The sequence below is a fragment of the Quercus suber genome, unplaced genomic scaffold, assembly GCF_002906115.3.
Source record: "Quercus suber isolate HL8 unplaced genomic scaffold, Cork oak 2.0 scaffold_278, whole genome shotgun sequence".
Classification (NCBI taxonomy): Eukaryota; Viridiplantae; Streptophyta; class Magnoliopsida; order Fagales; family Fagaceae; genus Quercus; species Quercus suber.
The window spans coordinates 824,716-846,227 of record NW_027069734.1 but is presented as its reverse complement, the minus strand read 5'-3'; the positions used below and the strand labels follow the sequence as shown (position 1 = coordinate 846,227).

Genomic DNA, 21,512 nt, shown 5'->3' with positions numbered 1-21,512 from the left:
ATTGGGCAAATAAATAGTTCCTTCTTTTGCAAATTAAGTAAGATAAAGAAAACTATTTGTCATTATTATTTTTTTGCTAACCTATAATCTACTTCATTATGATAAAGAAAACTATTTGTCATTATTATAATCTACTTCATTATGATAAAGAAAACTATTTGTTATTATTATAATCTACTTCATAATCATGTTACAAATTAAGGGTTCGTTTTGAATCTACGTATTTTGCTGAAACTGAAATTTTTTTTAATGAAAGTGCCGTAGATAAAGGTAAAATTTAGCTGAAATAGTACAATATGACTCATGAATAGTACCAAAATGTGTAACAAGACCCATGAATAGTAGCAAAAATAAGTTAAATAATAAAATAAGTTAGCAAAAATAATTGTTGTCAAACGCACATTACGTGAATTTTTTATCAATAGTCATGTAGCTCAACATGCATTTTTTGGTGTTTTCAATGAAGATATTAAAGGGTCAGGTTCAACCCCTAATTATCAATTAAAAAAAAAGTGAAGTTTTCAGTTTTCATCGTACAATCAAACTAAAGAAATCAATGGAAAATAAAACATTTTGTGTGCTAAATAAAACCCAACCATAAGAAGGTTTTGCATTCGGAAAATGCATCAACCTTCTTGTAATATATGAATTCTACACCATTGTAGGACTAATATTATATATATATATATATATAGCCTAACTTGTTTTCATGTATGGGATGATTTTCTAAATTTTTTTTAAGATGTCATTTGGTAATAATTATCTCATGAGTCATGAGCAATGTTACATATACAAAATTTTAAACATTTTTCATAATAATTAAGTTGACAAATTTTTACTATTTCTTAATCTAAGCCACTACTAACATCACCTTTTTTTTTTTTTTTTTTTTAATGTCAATAACACTCGGTTATTTGATTTTACTATTTCTTAATCTAAGCCACTACTAACATCACCTTTTTTTTTTTTTTTTTTTTAATGTCAATAACACTCGGTTATTTGACCAATTTAGCAATTGTGAGTGAATGAGTATGACATACAACTAATCTATATATATTAATTAGTACTACTTTTCTTTTTTATTTACGGTGGTAATAACTAGAGCCAAACTTAGACATCACAACCAGGAGTCCATGACCATGTCCATGAGAGATACAGGCGAGTGAGAATGACATGATCTTCTTCTTTATCCTTTTGAAATAAAGTATTGAGAACCAGATCTAGGCAAATGCCCATGTCATGAAATCTGAGTCCAAAGTTTAGAAGTATCTTAATTTGTTGGAATCACCATCAAATGACAAACACAAACGTCCAAGTAGTTTACAACCCATTGGTTACTTTCACAAGGCTTTTAATGTTTGGACATTGGAGAAGGTGTTGGACAGCTTATCAAAACAAAAACAAAGTAAATAATTAGAAGAAAGTGGATATAAATCACAAAATAGTTAGAAGTTGGTGGTTGCTTCTCTATGAACAGTACCTAAATGGAACCACTATTAGAAATGTCTAGTGGGGTATAGTATTGTGATCTGATGATTAATTGCTTGAGGACACTGAATAGGTCATTTTCATAATTCTGTTTACATCTACGTACAAATTCTTTATATTTCTTTTTTCTTTATTAATAATTTATTTCTTTGTCGATAATAAGTCAATATTTTAACTAAAAGTTTTAAGAACCTTTTGTTTTAATTTAAAATCACAACTTATTTTTATCACCGACTTATAAAGGCTTGTTTATTATTTTAATAATAGGGTTTTGCCCTTTGCAGCAGGTTTGGGTTATCAGATTGGATTTGGTTGTTCAATTGACGTTGACGGGGGGCCAGGCAGCCTAGGTTGCAGTGAGCTTGTGGGCTTTTTGTTTGGGTTCGGGTTTTGGATTGGATCGGGGTCTTCATCGCAATTGGCAAGACTAGGCTTAAATCTAAAAAATAGGTGGCATGTGAAAAGGAAATTCAAAGAAAAAAAAAACCGTGTGTGACATGGAAAAAAATAGTCAAAAAGAAATTAATAATCAAAGGATTAGAAGTAATTCAATTTTTTAGGTGAATAGATTATCTTTAATAGATTTTAGGGAATAAATTATAAATTATATCATATTACAAAATAATTATATATTCTCACGCATCGCATGGGTGTGCATATAGTTATCATTCAAAAAATTAGAGAGCCTCTCAATAATTCTTTTGCCATAGTAGTTAAGATTTTTTATTTATTAATGAGTTCCATGCGTGACCACTTTGCAAAGAATGTATAAATAAGAAAAGAAAAAAAAAATGCACCCATATTGAGGAACTACCCATATATAGAAAAAAGACCCTTACTTTGCTAATTCTTAGCACCTTAACGGGCCAGGCTAACCCAAAACCTTCAGAATTTGAAGGAGAAAGAGCTTGAACGACCTAAAATTTACATCTGCAAAATTTATACTAATCCAGGCCTTATTGAGATAGATGTTAAAGAGATGTCAAAATAGGAGCCTGAACGAGCTGAAATTTACATCTGCAAAATTTATTCTAACCCAGGCCTTACCGAAATAGATGTAAAAGAGATGTCAAAAAAGAGCCTGAACAAGCTGAAATTTACATCTGCAAAACTTATACTACTCCAGGCCTTCTGGTCAAAAAGACATTCCTATCAAACTCATTTTCCTGTCTTCTAGTCATCCCTAAAAACTACCTCCAATATTTGACTGTAATTATCTACAAAGTGAACATCAAGGCCTTCTTTCACATTTGGTGGCAGTTTATCAAAATCCCTGTTGTTAGCCAAAGGGAGTATGATGGTCTTTACTCCATTTGTTCTGGCTGCTGTAGTCTTTGCCATAACCTGATTTAGCCCACAAGGAATGAAAGTTTCATGAGTTGAGATTAACCAAAATGTGCACAACATTGCAGCATGTCAACCAGTAATGGATCACAAAATGATCAGAAATCCAAAGGACCCACAAGTCTCCATTTAATGGTTTAAAGTAATAATTATATTCTTTGAATTTGATTTCAGAAAAGTTGGGAAAGCCACAAAAATAAAAATTCAAGCTTGCCTTGAATATCAGATTTATGCCAAATATAAACATCCCTCCCATTTGGGTAAAATGTTAAGAGACCGCAAAGGAAATGCACCATTATGTAATTAAAACAACAAAGGTTTTATGAGTAAAGAATTTATTTAGGATGGCAGAAAGTTAACGACAGATGAAATGATATGTATGCAGTAGTTTCTTTATCTTACCCCACTAATTGAAAGAATCTTTCCCATTAGAGTAACTTCCCTAGTTATTGCTAGATCCTCCTTGACAGGCTTCCTCATGGCAAGGTACAGAAAGGATGTGATCACGGTGCAACCAGCACTAGGCCCATCCTTAGGGGTGACCCCCCGTAGGAATATGAAGATGAAGCTTGGTATTTGCAAAATAATGGTTTTCAGGATCTATCTTAAGCAATACTGATCTTGCAACTGCAGTGATCTGGGCACTTTCTTTCATAAGATCTCAAAGTTGGCCGGTGGCAGTCCAAGCAAGACCTATAACTACTCCAACTGGAGTCTGATTATAGAATCGCTCAGGAGGAAAAATAGGTCCTCCAACAAAATCAGCTAGGTTTGATGTGTCAACCACAACTTTCTCAATAGTCTTAGTTGCTTCACTTTCCTGGATCATCTTGGTATCTGCCAGATCTTGGGAAGAGATTGCAAAAGTTTTGCAATGATTGAACAAAGTGAATCAAAGATGAATCTACCTTCAAAGGTATTTAACCATAGTAGAAAGAGTTACAAAGCGCAATTTAACAGGTAAACATAAAAAAATATGTGGGACTTACAAAACCTCCCATAGTTACTATCAAATTTTTTGGTCCTTCGTATTGAACCTTTTCACATTATTCACTATAAAAGTAAAGGTATCCTTAAAACTTTCTAGGTGTGCCAGCAATAGGGGATTGCAAAGCTTTCTTGCAATGAAAGCCAAATATTGACCCCAAAAAATAAAGAATTCCATATGGTATAAAAATAGATTCAGGTTAGAACACAACTTTCTACCCACATTTTTTTTAAAGGTCAACCCTACTAAATTCAAAATGCAATATATCTTTTATTGATACCTAGTTCCAAAAGATCCCTAATTTCTTTGATACCTTTGAATCCGAAGGTTGATCAACTGGGAGGTCAATTGGCACTGCATCGACTTCTACAAAGGGTTGATTAAGAAGTTGGAGAGTTATCTGGCACTCCATAGCAGAAAGTTGTAAGCTTCAAGTAATCTTTATACATTTAAGCAAACCAATAGGAATTTAAGCTACGTCCAACATCCCATGAAATTGCTCCACACACAAAAGCAATACAAAGGGAAAGGGGGTATGAATTACACAACTATAAACTATTATGATTAATTATATCTATATTGCTCGTCCTAATTTAATATTTATAAATAAACTAAGTAAAACATGGTTTTTAAATCATGTATTCATAACATCTTGTTATGCGCCATCATCTCTTAATGGCAACCTCACTATTATAAAGTTCCCCACTTTGTAATCAAAATATAAAAATGAGTTAAACAAACCTTGCGATAAATCTTTTCTAACTGCTTCAAGAGATTCTAAACTCCTGCTTCTCGGTAGTAATTCTCTATCAAAACAAGAAGAGCTGCATTGATCATTTTAACCTACAAATAGATTATAATTTGAGAGTTACATAAACAAGTGCCTACTCCATTATTTTCAATGAAATTACATGCACGCACAATAGAGTGAGAGAGATATCAAACACCTTTTAGGTTTGATTCCATACGCTTTACATATGTCCTTCTCCAAATAGTTTCTAGCAATGGAAATTTTCTCATCAGTCGTATATCTAGCAATATCTAGGGCCCGTTTGGATGCAGCTGAAAACTGAAAACTGAAAACTGAAAACTGAAAACACTGTAGCAAAATAATTTTTAAATGTGTGAATAATATCGTGGGACCCATTTTTAATGAAAAAGTTGCTGAAAAGTGAAAATTGTGGGTCCGTGAACAGTGTACAAATGTACTGTTTATTGTCAAAAGTCAACAAGTGCGGCTACTGTTCATTGAACAGTAGCCGCACAGTACCGAAAAGGTGAATTTATACGGCTGAAAGAAAAAAAAAAAAAAAAAAAAAAAAAAAAAAAAAAAAAAAAAAAAAAAAAAAAAAAAAGGAAAAAACGCAAAAGCAAAACGTAAAAGCTGAGGCCAAACGGTCTCCTAACCTCCATTTTGTCCAACAAGGGTTTGGATATATTATCCACAACATTTGTTGTGCACACAAACAAAACTTGCAATGTCAAACAAGGTAAGAAGATGCTTAGCAGCCCCAAAATCATCTAAATGATAATTAAACTCAACATAAAATTCTTAAAGAAATACAACCTCAAATGTCAGCACATCACCATAATGACTAACCTTTGATAGGTCAATTGGGACATCAACATAGTGGTCTAGGAATTTAGCATTTTGCACAGGATCAAGAAGTTCCAACATAGTACCTGCTGGATTACCAAAATGCTCATTTCCCAACTGCCATAAAACACAACATATTTGAAGATTAAAATCATTACATTATTTATAGAGGGAGGGGAGTACACTGTTGCAAAAATATTTATGTTGAAATTTGAGGAGCTGTGCTGTGCTGTGAAGGTAATCTATAGCTTGAAGAAGTGATGTACATGGTGAAGACAGAGGCTTAAACTGCAGAATCAAGTGCTGCATAAACTACAGTCATTTAGTGTAAATACTCGTAAAGCTACTTGTAGTTTAGTTGTATTTAATTAGTTGGTTAACAGTAACAGGTGTTAATTGATGCTTGGTTCCAGATTGATTGTTAGTTAGTTAGAGAGTTTGTTAGCTTTTTCCCGCGCTATTAGTGTATATAAACTCAGAACTTAGTGTAATTATATTCATTCAAGCATTTTACAAACACAATTTCTCTCTCTCTCTCTCTCTCTCTCTCTCTCTCTCTCTCAGTTATAGCCAAAGCTTGAATCTTTGACATGGTAACAGAGTTGACTGGCTTAGCAAGTTCAGTTTTTCATTGTTGTTATCCTAGTTTCAACTCTTGCTTTCCTTTTCATCTTTCTTTTAATTCCTGATTAGAATTTCTTTGATTCTAGGTCAGAATTTTGTTCTCTAAGTTGAATTTGTATGAAATCTTTCTTGATTTCTTAGTTAATTCAATTTCAATACTCTTTGAGTCGAATTTGCACGAAATCTTCCTTGATTTCTTGCCAATTTAGTTTCAACCTTCTCCAGGATTCTTCAAGATTTGATTGAATTTCTTTGATTCTTCAAACTTGATTGATCACCATGAGCACTCAATCTACCTCAACTTCAATAGCAACACCTACTCATCCTCAACTTCAGCTTTGGGAGATTTCTTCAAGCCCATACTTTCTTCCTAACTGTGATAATCCTGGTATGACTCTCATGACTCAACCATTGACTGAAGAAAATTATAATACTTGGAGTAGGTCTATACTAATGTCTTTGGATGCAAAATCTAAGCTTGGTTTCATTGATGGATCAATTCCAAAACCTCAGTCTAAATCCGATCCTAATTATATAGCATGGTGTAAGTGTAATAGCATGGTTTTGGCTTGGTTACTCAACTCTCTTACAAAGGATATTCAAGCTAGTGTGACCTACTTTAAGTCTACTAGGGAGGTCTGGCTTGATTTGTTACACATGTATTCTCAAGGAAATGGTCCTAGGATTTTTGAGTTTAGGAAAGCTGTGAGTTCTTTAGCTCAGGAGGACTTAAGCATCAATGCTTACTACACTAGGTTTAAGGGTGTATGGGATGAATTTTCTAATTATAAGACCTGTACTTTTGGTCATCAAGATGAAGAATCTACTATGGCATTTTTCATGGGACTTAATGAGATTTATGCAGGAGTTAGGCAACAAATCTTGCCCATGGATCCAGTTCCTCCTTTGTCTAAGGTGTTTTCTCTTTTGTTTCAAGATGAAAAGCAAAGAAAAGTAGGATTTGGTCATGTAGTTCAAGTTGAATCTGCAACTTTGGTTTCCAAAACAGCAAACACATATCAAAAATCCACTTCCACTTATGGCAAGAGGAAGAATGGCAAACCTCAGTGCACACATTGTGGATTGATAGGACATGTAGTAGACGAATGCTACAAATTGCATGGATATCCTCTAGGATATAAGTCCAAGGGTAAAGGTCAAGCTTTGCCAACAATGTTGTTGCTTCTGCTATTGATCACATGGTGGATGACAATGTTTCTCTTACTTGTACTGAGTATCAACAACTCTTGAGCTTATTCAACTCTTAGGCTCACTTTGGCACACAAGGTCCTCAAGAATTGGCTTCAGGAGATCATCAAGTACCTAACATCATTGCTCAACCTACCATGGGATTTGTTGGACATGAAATGTCAAGTATCTCTTTCCAAAATCTTTCTAAACTACCTATTAATTCCCTAGAATATTCTGTTTTTTTTCTTTTCTTCACATGCCAACACTACTTTCATTACCTCCACTGACTAGATTCTTGACAGTGGAGCCACTGATCATATGGTCCACTCTGTTCATCTTTTCTCCTCTATTACCTCTTTAGTACATATTTCCTTCAAGTTACCTGATGATGACATTGCACAAGTCATCCATATAGGCACTGTCAAACTAAGTTCCATATTGACATTAGACAATGTTCTTTGTGTTCCAACCTTTCCTCTGGTCATAAAGCTTTCTCCATCACCTTATCTACTCATAGAGAGCCAACTTCTTATGCCTAAGCTGTACAAGATCCTAAGTGGTTAGATGCAATGCGAGTTGAAATTAATGCTCTCCAAGCTAATCATACTTGGGAATTGACTGAACTTCCACCTGGTGAGCAGCCTATTGGCTGCAAATGGGTTTACAAAATAAAGCTCAAAGCTAATGGTTCCATTAAGCAATACAAAGCCAAATTAGTTGCAAAGGGGTATACTCAGACTGAAGGGGTTGATTACTGTGAAACTTTCTCTTGTGGTGAAGTTTGTTACTGTCAAAACTCTCCTTGCCTTGGCAGCTATCAATGGTTGGCATCCAGTCGAGCTAGATGTCAACAATGCCTTTCTACATGAGGAGTTGGATGAGGAGGTTTATATGCTTCATCCCCCAGGTTTTGGTAGCAAAAGGGAGTGCAATCAAGTGGTGTGTAGGCTGACTAAGTCTTAATATGGACTCAAACAGGCTAGTAGACAATGGTTTGCTAAGCTATCTTCTACTATCATTCAGTAAGGATTCATCCAATCAATGTCAGATTATTTAGTGTTTACTAAGGTTGAGAAGTCTTCAATCATCATTTTGCTTGTCTATGTGGATGATATCTTGATAGCAACCAACAATGTGGCAGTTGTAGATGATTTCAAAAAGTTCTTGGACAACAAATTCAAACTTAAAGACCTTGGAGTTTTAAAATATTTCCTAGGTCTTGAAGTTGCAAGAACTACAAAAGGGATATCTTTGTGTCAAAGGAAGTATACCCTAGAGGTTCTTTCTAATGCAAGTTTTCTAGTAAGCAATCCAGCACATACACCTATGGAACAATTTGCAAAGTTTAGTAGCACATAAGGGACTAATATAGTTGATCCTAGCATGTATAGAAGACTTGTAGGAAAGCTTTTGTACTTGATTTTAACCAGAGTTGACATTAGTTATACAGTTTACAAACTAAATCAGTACTGGAAGATCAATTTCTGGTTTTTGTGTTTTCCTGGGAGATTCTTTAATCTCATGGAAGTGCAAGAAACAACAAGTAGTGGCTAGATCATCAACAGAATTTGAACATGAAGCAATGGCAACTGTGACTAGTAAGTTAGTATGGCTAATTGTTCTCTTGCAAGATTTTGGTTTTAGACACAAACAGTCAACCTTTCTCTATTGCGACAGCAAAGCAGCCTTATACATTGCTGCCAACCCTATTTTCCATGAGAGAGCAAAACATATTAAGGTTGATTGTCATTTTATTAGGGAAAAGATACAAGAAGGGACAATTAGAACATTTCATTTGCCTACTAAACATCAACTAGCAGATCTTTTCACTAAGCCTCTTTGCAAGGTTCAATTCTTCTAGCTCCTTTCCAAGATGGGCATACTCAATATATATGCTCCATCTTGAGGGGGAATGCTGAAATATAAGGAGCTGTGCTGTGCTGTGAAGGTGATCTATAACCCGAAAAAATAATGTACAAGGTGAAAACAGAGGCTTAAACTACAGAATCAAGTGTTGCATAAACTACAATCGTTTAGTGTAAATACTTGTAAAGCTGCTTGTAGTTTAGTTGTATTTAATTAGTTGGTTAATAGTGACAGGTGTTAATTGATGATTGGTTCTAGATTGATCATTAGTTAGTTAGAGAGTTTGTTAGCTTTTTCCCGCTCTATTAGCATATATAAACTCAGAGCTTAGTGTAATTATATTCATTCAAGCATTTCACAAAGACAATTTATCTCACTTTCTTTCCCTCTCTATTTCTCTCGGTTATGACCTCCATAGCCAAAGCTTGAATCTTTGACAATTTACCCAAAAAAAAAAGGGAATTTAATTGTTTTTTTTTTTTTTATAAGTAATAAGTTTATTGATATCAAAAAGGGAACACCCTAGTACACAGGAAGTATACAAGGGATCAAACAATTAAGAACAAAAATTACAAGAATCTCATAAATCAAGTAAAGATAAAAATGATTGGTTCGTAAAGCAGCCAACCAATCCATTAAAGTTCTAAAGAAAAATAGCTTCAGGTCTGATATGGATCTCTCATTATCTTTAAAACACCTACTATTTCTCTCCCTCCAAAGACACCACAATAAGTAATGAGAAACAATCAACCATATATACCCATTTTGATGATAACCAAATTTGTCTTGCCAACATGCTAGAAGCCCCACTATAGATTGCGACATAACCCTCACTCCAAACAAACCAAACAACATAGACCAAATCTATTTGCTATTAAACAAGTCAAAAACTAGTCATACAATATTAAAATATTAAAGTCAAAAAGATTTTTGATTGCAGAGTATGTTAACAATATTTACCTTGTCAATCTCATCAATCAGAACAACAGGATTAGCTGTTCCCACAATTCTTAGGCACTTCACCAAATTTCCTGGCATAGCACCAATATAGGTTCGATGATGCCCTTGAAAATAAGTTTTGAGTTAATAATGCAAGAAGCATAATGTCACTGTACAGCACATAAATTTTTATGACTATTAATAAATATTTAATTAGCTTGATCTTAGAAACATCAGATAATCCTCCAACGGAGAACTAGAAAAACTCACGATTCAAGGCACGAGCAATTGAACAAGCTATGCTTGTTTTGCCCACCACAGGTGGGCTAGAGAGACATATTATTTTTCCTATGATACATTAGAAAAATATCAATTATGATGCACTAACTTCAATTAACAGAAATATGCAAAACACACTCTCAACCTTAAAAGGAGTAAGTTCAAAATTAACTTCTAGATTCAAAAGAATACCTTGGAAAGTTCCACTGCGCATTCCAACAGCTAAGTTTTCCAATATTATGTCCTTTACAGCCGCTAAACCATAATGTTCTCCACTAAGAATTTGTCGTGCCTGAAGGATGTTAAAGTTCTCATCACTGAATTTGGTAATGGAAAATAGAATAATTGTTTATTCTCTAATTAGAATAAAAAATATGTTTTAGAAGGCCAAAACAAAAAACTTTCGGAATATATTTCAATGGGGTTTGTACATAGTTCTCCATTTCAAAAGCATGAAGTTTATAACAATTAAATTAAAAAGGTTAACAAACCTATAAATTCCCCAAGGAAGAGCAGTCAACCAATCTAGATAGTTACGAGTTACATTAAATTCATTTGAACTAGGTTGTAACAACTGCAGCTTTGTAAGCTCTTCTTCTATTGTTAAGGACATATTTTATGTAGTTGGCTAATCCTTTGACAAAACGCACTTTACTTGTATTTGGGTAGATCTAAGTTGTGTTTAATACTTCAAGAAACATGTTGTTCAAGTCTAGTATTAAAGCTATGAAGATTGAATCAAGAAACAAGTGAAGAAAAGGTGTTCAATAAAGCTGGGCAAATAGCTCGACACCTGCAGACAGATAGCCCGATAGCTGCTTGACACCTTTCAACAGCTAGCTATCTATCGAGCTCTTCAGTTGATTGTTATCGCAATCTGGACACCTTCTCGATAGCTAATGGATCGATCGAAAAAGCTCCTGTCCCCTCGACAGCTTCTCAACACCTCCTCGATCCCTAGCTATCTATCGAGGTTTAAAACTCAACACCTGCTATCTATCGAGGTTACAAAAATTAGAATTTTCAGATTTGATTTTTGGGCCAGGCTTGTGTATTTGTGTAGGGTTTCTTTTCTCACAACCCTAGACCTATATAAGACTTATTTTAGAGGCCGTCACATAAGAGAATACAAGGAGAACATATGCAAAAGGTAACCGATGCCTTATTCTCTCTGAAAGAAGCTACTGCGTCTTTGCGCCTTAGGGTTTTGTAACCAAGTACTTCTTGATCTTCATTGTTGATGAAGTGAAGAACTTTGCAGCCAACAACTTCTCTTTCTAATTGGTGATTAAGTCGCATACTGGGATCTGCACAATTGGTTAGTCACGTACTGGGATTCGTGCATCATCAAAGGGTGGCATTCATATATTGAAGAGTTCAGAGGTTCTGAAGCGGTAGAAAGTTTCTCCTGTGAGTTCATCTACGGGGATTATAGAGTCTAGGGATAAAGATTTTGTACTATCGTGGATTGCTTTTCGGGAAGGTTTCTCCCCAGGTTTTTTACTGTGAAACTAGTTGGTTTCATTGGTTTTTCTGAGTCATCATATCTTGTCTTATTTATTTTTCCGCTGCATGATTTTGACATGATATTAATGTTTGTTTGTTTTAACAAGTTTTATTCATAATAAATCTAATTAACAACTTGGGTTTAAAACTTGTTATTTCTATCAACTGGGGTCTAAATTTCCCAACATCTATAACTTGCAAAACATGAGCTTAGACCCAATCCTTTCCCTAAATATTTCTGCAGCATAGTAGCAAAGTAATACCAAGTCAAAATGATGAAATAAACAATTACTAAATGGATCTATATAGCTCTTGATTAATATAAGAACAATTAAAGTCATATGATTAGAACGAAATACAACATTAATTTTCTACACATTCTTTCTACAAAACTAACCAGAAGGTGGTGGTGTTGTTGATTTGGTATTTTTCTCACACTCCAATTCCTGCATCAAGACAAGCTAGGAAAATTAGAAGGTGGGCCAAGATAATTCTAGGTTTGCACAACTAAGAATCATTTCATAGGCCTCCTGCTAGACATGAGATGTGATATATATGGTGTAATTGCAGATATTATTACTTCAAAACTATTAGTAGTAGCATTTATTTTTGTAGGGTATATCAACCTTCAACTATATTATACTTATGGGTTCAAGTGATAGCCAAATGATAATGGCATTCTTTGTGGTGCCTCATGTCTATGGTTTTGAACCCTACCTCTCCTTGCCTCCAGTGGCGACGCCACGATCAGGTCAGGGTGTTCCCAGGAACACCCTGACCTGAAAAAAAAAATTTATGTTTAATAATTAAACTTTTTTTATTTGCTTATCCTTAAAAAAAATTAGGAACACTCTCAACAAAAAAAATGCTCAAACCTCACGGTTCCTCCCACAGAAATCTTCACTGAAAATGGCCAGTGGCTGGGCTCGTTCATCTTCACCAAAAGCTCAAACCTTAGATAGATGTTAGATCTACCATTGATAGATCAGTTTGCTTAGGAAGAAAGGTTATAGAGGAAAGAGATGCGTGCTCTGATCTACTTTTTGTAGGAGAGACTAAGACGTGAGATTCTCAAAAAAAGAGAAAGGAAATAGAGATAGAGAGGATGGGAGAAAGACAAGTTGAGAAGAGATCAACATGTTTGTGTTTCTTATTGTGTGGGAATGAGATAGAGATGAGATCTTTTATATTTTTTTAAACAAAAAAATTTCACAGCCACCACCTGTTTTCATGTTACTTTGACATGTTTTTTAGTTTTGAAAACGTGTTTTAGACTAGTTGAATACCTGCCACTTTCTCAAAAAAAAGTTGAATACCTGCTACAATTTCAAACTTTAATATATATAGTTTTTTTTTTTAAATGAAATAAACTTTACTTTTTGTTTTTGAAGGCCTTTGAATGTATATAAATATAATACATGTAATGTCATTAATAGTTTTAACTCTGTGCTACGGATTAATAGAATATCTTATATATTAGTAGTTTGGTTAATATATTAATAGTTTGGCTAATTATATTAGTAAATTACAAATTTAACAAAATATCTTAAATAATTAGAGGATATTTATTAATCATTGTAGTAAATTATGAGAAATATCTTCTAATCTTTAATCAAGATATATTTTTAACATCTTTAAATACTGTTTTTGTTAAGATTGTTAAAATTTAAGTAATTATTTTATTTATTTTCATATTAATTAATTATTAAATTAATTATAACATCATCATGGTTTGACCACTGTGAGAAACAAATTTTTCTTTTTATTAGATTGTGTAATTTATGTTTGTTGAGGAATACCCTGAAAAAAATTTCTGGAGTCGCCACTGCTTGCCTCACTATCTATACTATACTATACTATACGATACGATACTATACTATATTATACTATACGATACGATACTATACTATGCTATACTATATGATACGATACTGTACTATATGATACGATACTATACTATACTATACTATACGATACGATACTATACTATGCTATACTATACGATACAATACTATACTATACTATACTATAAGAAAACAATGCTCGGACCCACACCATTCCTCTCTGTTTGGCTTTTTTCACCACCAATACGCCTCTCCTCCCTCTGGAGCTCTTAAATGTCGAAAATGCTTCAAACGCCCTAAAACAAATAAGAAAACAAGTTAGAGAGAGAAGAGAATATGGAAGAAGAGTAATGCTTAAATAAATCAACTAACCCACTCCAACCCATGTCGGAATGGAGGGAGAGAGGTTTTTTTTTTTTTTTTATTTGAGTGAGAGGTTTTGTTTTTTTTTTGTTTTTTAATTTTATGAGTGAGGAGAGGAATGGAGTGTGAAGAGTAGGAAAGGGTGTCAACTCAATTAGAATAGGTAGAACACGAGCGAATTTCAGAAGAGTGGGTCCCACAAAGATAGTGGAGAGAGACTAGAGAGAGAGAATTTGTTAGAAACGGGCTATTGCGTTTGTCTGTAGCAGTGGCCCCCTGATATTTTTTTTTTTTTTTTAAAGAATAAAAGTATATAGGCTAAAATGCAAAGCTCCCTCTAAGTTTTACCATTTTTCATTTCAATCCTCTAAATTTGCATTTTGTCATTTTAGTACTCTAAGTTTCAATCTTCCTCAATTCAGTCTTCTGTTAATATTCCATCCATGCCTACCATTAACTTGTCCAAAAATGAGGTCGTTTTTCCCATTATTTAATATCTCATTTTTATTTAATTATTTATTTCTTAATTAAAAAACGTTAATTAAAAAAAAAAAAACCAATCCATCCCCCATCTAAAGAACACGAACCATCTGAAGAACACAAAATAAAAACCCCACTACCCACTCCTGCCTAACTGCCTAACCCATCAATAATTGGGATTGAGAGGGAGAAAGCGAGATCAAGAGGGAGAAAAAGAGATCGGGAGACCGAGAGATCAAGAGGGAGAGAAGTTATTCCGGCAGCTCTGCTCTTAGTGTACTTGGCATCTCGGCTCAGGCCAATCCTTAGCGGCTCCGCTCCAGATGTACTTGACTTCGGCCTAAATACCTCTTCTCCCTCTCAGTCTCTCAATGTGGCGCCTATGTTCTCAGCCACTAGAGTCACGGATCATGAGGCTAGAGAACCTTGGGTGCTTGAGCATCACTGAGTTGAGTAATTGGATTTAGTCTGGGTCTATGGGGTTCTTTAACCCGATTTCACAGTGGATTGCTTAGTTTATTTTAGGTTGGAGGAAGAGCCTTTTTGCTAGGGTTAGACGCGCGTCAATTGCTCACTTTCTTCCTCACGATCTGCTGGTATTGGAGCACCTCTAATTTGCTTTCTGCGGAATACCTTCTCTCCCTCTCGATTTCTCGGTCTCCTGATCTCTTTTTCTTCCTCTTGATCTCGCTTTCTCCTTCTCGATCTCAATTATTGATGGGTTAGGTTGTTAGGTAGGAGTGGTAGTGGGGTTTCTATTTTGTGTTTTCCAGATGGTTCGTGTTCTTCAAATGGGGGATGGACTGGGTTTTTTTTTTTTGTTTTTAATTAACATTTTTTAATTAAGAAATAAATAATTAAATAAAAATGAAATATTAAATAATGGGCAAAACGAAATCGTTTTTGGACAAGTTAACAGTAGGCATGGATGGAATATTAACAGAAGACTGAATTAAGGAGGATTGAAATTTAGAGAATTGAAATGACAAAATGCAAACTTAGAGGGCTGAAATGAAAAATGGTAAAACTTAAAGGTGAGTTTTACATTTTAGCCAAGTATATAATATAGGGATTTATTTTTTGTGAAAACGAGGATTACATATAAAGTCTTTAGATAAATACTTTTTTTTTTTGGTTGAATAGTCTTCAGATAAATACTTAGACCTCAAGAGACTAGCCAAGAAAGGGTATGAAATAATTTAATCAGAAATATATAAGTTATGTTGACATCATTTAGGTCATCATATAATTAAGTAAATTATTCATTTAATCTATTAAAAAATACGTGATTTTATTACATAGTTAATTAAGAATGAGGAATTTTTGTGTATGCGCACCAAACCTAGAGATTGAAAAGTATGGGATGGTTTGATTTAGGCTAAAATGCAAAATTGGTACTCTAACTTTCTTCAAATTTCATTTCAATCTTTTAACTTTGCTTTTATTCATTTCAGTCTTCTAAGTTTCAAATTTATTCAGTTAAGGCATTTCTGTTAACTTTTGTTAAAATTTTTTGGAAAAAAAAAAATCTGGAAAATGTTTTCTGTGGGGGGAAAAAAACCCAGAGCTACTTAATGGGCCCGGGATACCCTGTTAAGGACTATTATATTTCCGAGGAGCAATAGGTGGTTGGGGCGGCCCATTTGAAGCAGGAAGCCCAGAAGTAAAGGGGGAGTACCGTCCGAAGAGGTCATTACTAGTCCGAAGACGTCTTACTCATCGGCCACAAATAGCCTTGATCAAACAAACGTGTGGAAGGTCCGAATAATCTTCCTAACAATCCCAATGATAATGATAAGTTTTGGGTGGATCCGGAAATGATCAGAACTAAAAAATATCTAAAGGAAAAGCTGCTACCACCATATTTAATGCACTGCAACAGCTTTTCTAGCCGCATTTATGTGGAGAAGACCCCTGAACAGTGTAACCTCAGCTACCGCCACTCACAAAGAACTAAAGTAGACACATGACGTGACATGCACTTGAGTAGATACGCAGATGAAGAACAGGTGGACGATGGAGATGATAGGAGAGGATGCTATATAAAGAAGAAGGGTCCCTGATAATAGGAGACGGAGGAGAGAGAGAAAAAGGAAGAGAAAAGTTTTACTGTAACTCTGAATGTTGTAATCACTGTTCACTTAATAAAACATCTCTTCGGACATTCATTCATGGAGTTGTTCAAGCATTAGTTCATGTTATCATCACTGCAAGTAACCTAGCCAACCATTGTTTACTTCATAACCAGCCTAGCTCTTTCGCCCACTCTCTACAAATTTATTATCCTGGGTTCGCTAGGCCTTCAACCCATATCTTTTGGGCTTGGGCTACAAAAACTGACCCTACATTTTCAATCGTTAATTGAATTTTTTTAATTTATAAATCCTCTAACTTTCTTCAAATTTCATTTCAGTCTTTTAACTTTGCTTTCATTCATTTCAGTCTTCTAAGTTTTAAATTTATTGAATTAAGGTATTTTCGTTAACTTTTGTTAAAAAATTTTGGAAAAAAAATCTGGAAAATATTTTCAATCGTTAATTGAATTTTTTTTAATTTATAAGTCCTCTAACTTTCTTCAGATTTCATTTTAGTCTTTTAACTTTGCTTTCGTTTATTTTAGTCCTCTAAGTTTCAAAATTATTCAATTAAGGCATTTCCGTTAACTTTTGTTAAAAATTTTTGGAAAAAAAAATCTGGAAAATATTTTCAATCATTAATTGAATTTTTTTTAATTTAAAAAAATTGAAGAAAATTTATAAAATTGAAAAATGAACCACAACATATAACAAAAGTTGATGGAAAAGCCTTAATTGAAAAAATTTGAAAGTAACAGGACTGAAATGAATAAAAGCAAAGTTAGAAGACTGAAATGAAATCTAAAGAAACTTAGAGGGTCAGTTTTACATTTTACCCTTTGATTTATCAATTCTAGATAAAATTGTTTTACCTATTTTGGGAAAATTGTTTTACTTATTTGGGAAAATTTACAATTGGCAATGCAATTTACAAATTGAACTAATTCGTTAATTTATAATATAAAATTTTAAACTTTAATATGGAGTGTCATATATATATGTGTGTGTGTGTGTGTGTGTAGTTTTTGATGTAGCCATGCGTGGAATCCATGCAGTTGAATATGTTGTCCCCAAAAGCAAAAATGCTGGGAACACTCCTGGTGGAGTTCGATTCCACAATGAAATTGTGTCTGTATACAGTAGGCAAACTTTGATTTCTGCCACAGATTTCATATGGAGGGTGTGAGCTTGTTTATCGATGACATGGATGGAGTTGCTTATGCTAGCAACAATGAGATCCATGTTAATGCAGGGTACATCAATGGCTATATATTCTGGCAATGTGAAAATAGAAATCACTGGTGTATGTGTTATACCATGAAAGTACTCACATATGGCAGTGGAATGGTAATGGACAAAATACTCCAAGAGAATTGATTGAAGGAATTGCTGATTATGTGAGGCTGAAGGCAGGGTATGCGCTGATCCAGGAACATCTAATAAGTTACATCTAATAATTTACAGTTTGTATAAATGGTTGACCAAATATTAGTATGTTAAAATAAGTTACAATATAAACAATTTTCAATTGTAAATTTGTAAAAATCAATATATTATCAATTTTCAATAGTAATATTATTATTCGATTTTTACTATACTCGAATATTTTTTGTATTAACTTGTTATAATATTTTAGGCAAATGGATAATGCAAGAAGCTAAAATTGCATGGACCCCACACACAAAAAAAAAAAAAAAAAGGTCTTCCACCTGGTAGGCCTGCCAGCACACAGCTCTGGTAGGCCATAGCTTCCACACTTCAGCCCTTGCAAATGATAATTTTGTCCCATCATTTACTTATTTTTCATTCTCTTAATTTTGTCCCATCATTTATGTAATATAATTGATAATACGTTTTTTTTTATAGCACTATTAACTTTTAATATTTTAGAAAAAAAAACACAATTATTTATTTATTTATAATTTATTAAGATGATAAATTTTGATTACATTGCCAATAGTCTTATTTCTCAACTAATACTTCTTAGTGTTTCAATTGAGATATTTTCAATTATCCTAACCCCATTATAACTATTGAATTATACCTTATCATTTGATAGGTAAAAAACAAAAAACAATAACCGATAAGGAATTGAAAAAAGAACCTTCTTCATTCTAGACAAGACAAAAATTTTTTACAAGCTTTGGTATCTAATCCATAGAAATTGACTTGGCCGATGGGTCAATTTTTACAAGACATCTTTCTTGGGTTTTAGAAAGGGGCAAAGGGGTACAAGCTTTGGGATCTAGTTGCAAAAAAAGTGGTGATAAGCAGATATGCTGTCTTTGTAGAAAAGTCAATGATAAAAGCTTTCAGAAAGGAAGAGGAATCTCAGGTAGTAGGAAGTAGTAGTGACAGCGGTAAATTAGTCATGCAAATGGAGCTAGATGAAGTGGAGTCTCAACTCAAAAAGGAACCTTACATTCGTGATTAAGAACATCACAATACAATATCAGATAGACCTAAACACAACAAAAGACCACCAGTCAAGTATGGTTTCAAGGATTTTGCTTCTTATTGTTTACTAATTAGTAACAGTGGCCCTTCCACATTTCATAAAGCAATTGATAGCTCTGAAAGGGACAAGTGGAAGAAAGCTATGGTGAAGGATATGAAATCCTTGAATAAGAACAAGACTTAAAGTTGTCAAAACATCCAAAGGGAAAGAAATCGATAGGTTGTAAGTAGGTGTCCAGAAAGAAAGATGATATGTTAATTGCTGCTAAGAGCATGTGTGAGGATGACAGACAAAAGTTTTTGCTGCGTAATGAGTTTGAAATGAAACTTTAAGACATCTTAAAAGTCCTAGATGCAAGTGCTATTGGGTATTTGATGTATGTAATGGTTTGCACTAAGCTGGATTTGGCTTTTGCAATGAGTAATATCAACAGGTACATGGTGAACCTTAATATCAAGCACTGGAATGTAGTGAAGTGGATATTCAAATACTTGAAAGGTTCTTTGAAACATGGAATCTTGTTTGCAGGGCAACAGGGTGTAAGCCAACTACAAGTTATATTCTCACATTATCATGCGACCTATCTGTTGGAGATCCAGATTATAATCTGTAATAGCCATGTCTATTGTTGAAGCTAAATACATTACTACAAATGAAGTTGCAAAGGGAGCACCGTGGTTGAAAGGGATAGTCAAAGAGCTCGGTTTGAACCAAGGTAGAGTTCAATTGCATTGTGATAGTCACAGTGTCATTTATTTGGCAAAACATCTGGTTTATCTTGCTGTGAGGTTCCACAAGATAAGGGAGTTAATTGTTACAAAGGAAATTTTTCTAGAGAATGTACACTGATGAAGTGCAAATTCGTTAGTCGTTGTGAGTGTGTCCAAATTAACAGGAAGACTAACGGATTAATAAAATATTATTAAAAAAATTATTTAACATTTTTTAAATGCCAAAATTTTAAAAAAAAATTTAATTACTTGATTTTAATTTAAAAAAAAAAAAAACAAAAAAAAATTTATTTTCTTTCAAACAAAAATTTTACTTTCTTTTAGTTAAAATGACTTTTTTTTTTCCAATCTTCTTCTTCTTTTTTCAGAAGAACATTTAACTTTTAAACCATTTTCTCTCTATTCTCAAACTCTCTTTCTCTTCACCCTCCATGGATGGAAAGTCTCTCTAATCTCAAAATCTCATCTTCACTAATCTGCCAAACTCCGATCTGATTCAAACTCTGACTGACCAAAACTCTCTCCAATCTCGTTCAAGACTTAGTGATGAGGTTGCCGCCGTCAAACTTGTTCAAGACTCAATGATGAGGTCGCCGTTGCCGTCGAAGAAAGAAACCCCAGAAGGTCCACTGCTGTCGTTGCCATCGACCCATCGAACCCATCAAGAAGGTCTGCCGATTAGGTGTACGAAACCCTAGAAAGAAAACCCATAGTTTATTTATGTGTAGTTATGGCTCTGTTGTACAAAACCCAGTCACCAATTCAATATTGGAGCCTGATATTGACCAACGGCGAGCAAATCAAGAGACTATCTTCGAGGTTTTGATCATGGAGGCTGTGGGGTCTTGATGCCGTGAAAACAATGGGAAAATTTTGAAGGCTTGCATGTGGGTGTTGTGAACATGGATTGGTGGTTGGGTCCACTGATGATTTTGGCTTGGGTTGTGATCTAGGTTTTGTTTGTGTTTGATCTCTATTTGTGATCTGGGTCTACGTTTGTGTTTGGTCTCTATTTCTTTTCTTTTTCTTTTTCGTTTGTGTTGTTGTGATCTAGGTTTGAGTTTTTGGTTGCTGGATTTGTGTTCTTGGTTGCTGGGTTTGATTTGGGAAGAACACAAAGAACTCTAGGTCTGTGTTTGTGTTTGGTCTTTATTTCTTTTCTTTTTCGTTTGGTCTTTGTTTCTTTTCCTTTTTTTTTTTGTTTGTTTGTTTGTGTTGTTGTGATCTAGGTTTGAGTTTTTGGTTGCTGGATTTGTGTTCTTGATTGCTGGGTTTGATCTGGGAAGAACAAGAAGAACAAGTTGTAATGTTCTTATGAAAAATAATAATGATAAGTAATAATGCTCTTTTGCTAGGTGGTTTGATTTGGTGGTGATCTTCTGAAAAAAGAAGAAGAAGATTGGAATTTAAAAAAAAAATCATTTTATTAAAAGAAAGTAAAATTTTTGTTTGAAAGAAAATAAATTTTTTGTTTTTTTTTAAATTAAAATTGAGTAATTAATTTGTTTTTAAAAATATTGGCATTTAAAAAATGTTAAATCATTTTTTCAAATAATATTTTACTAATATGTCAGTCTTCCTGTTAATTTGGTGACAGAACAAAGTNATTTTGGGTAACTTTTGCACTCTTGTTCTCTAGCATTCTTCTCCACTAAACAACACCACCCCGCCCCCCCCCCCCCCCCCCCCCAAAAAAAACACACACACACAAGAAAAATCCTTTTAGTGTAAGTGGACTA

General features: G+C 33.9%; 1 pseudogene; it reads right to left on the bottom strand.

Moving 5' to 3' along the window:
* Positions 1-2,384: 2,384 nt before the first annotated feature.
* On the bottom strand, positions 2,385-10,929 carry LOC112006061 (lon protease homolog, mitochondrial-like; annotated as a pseudogene).
* Positions 10,930-21,512: the final 10,583 nt, after the last annotated feature.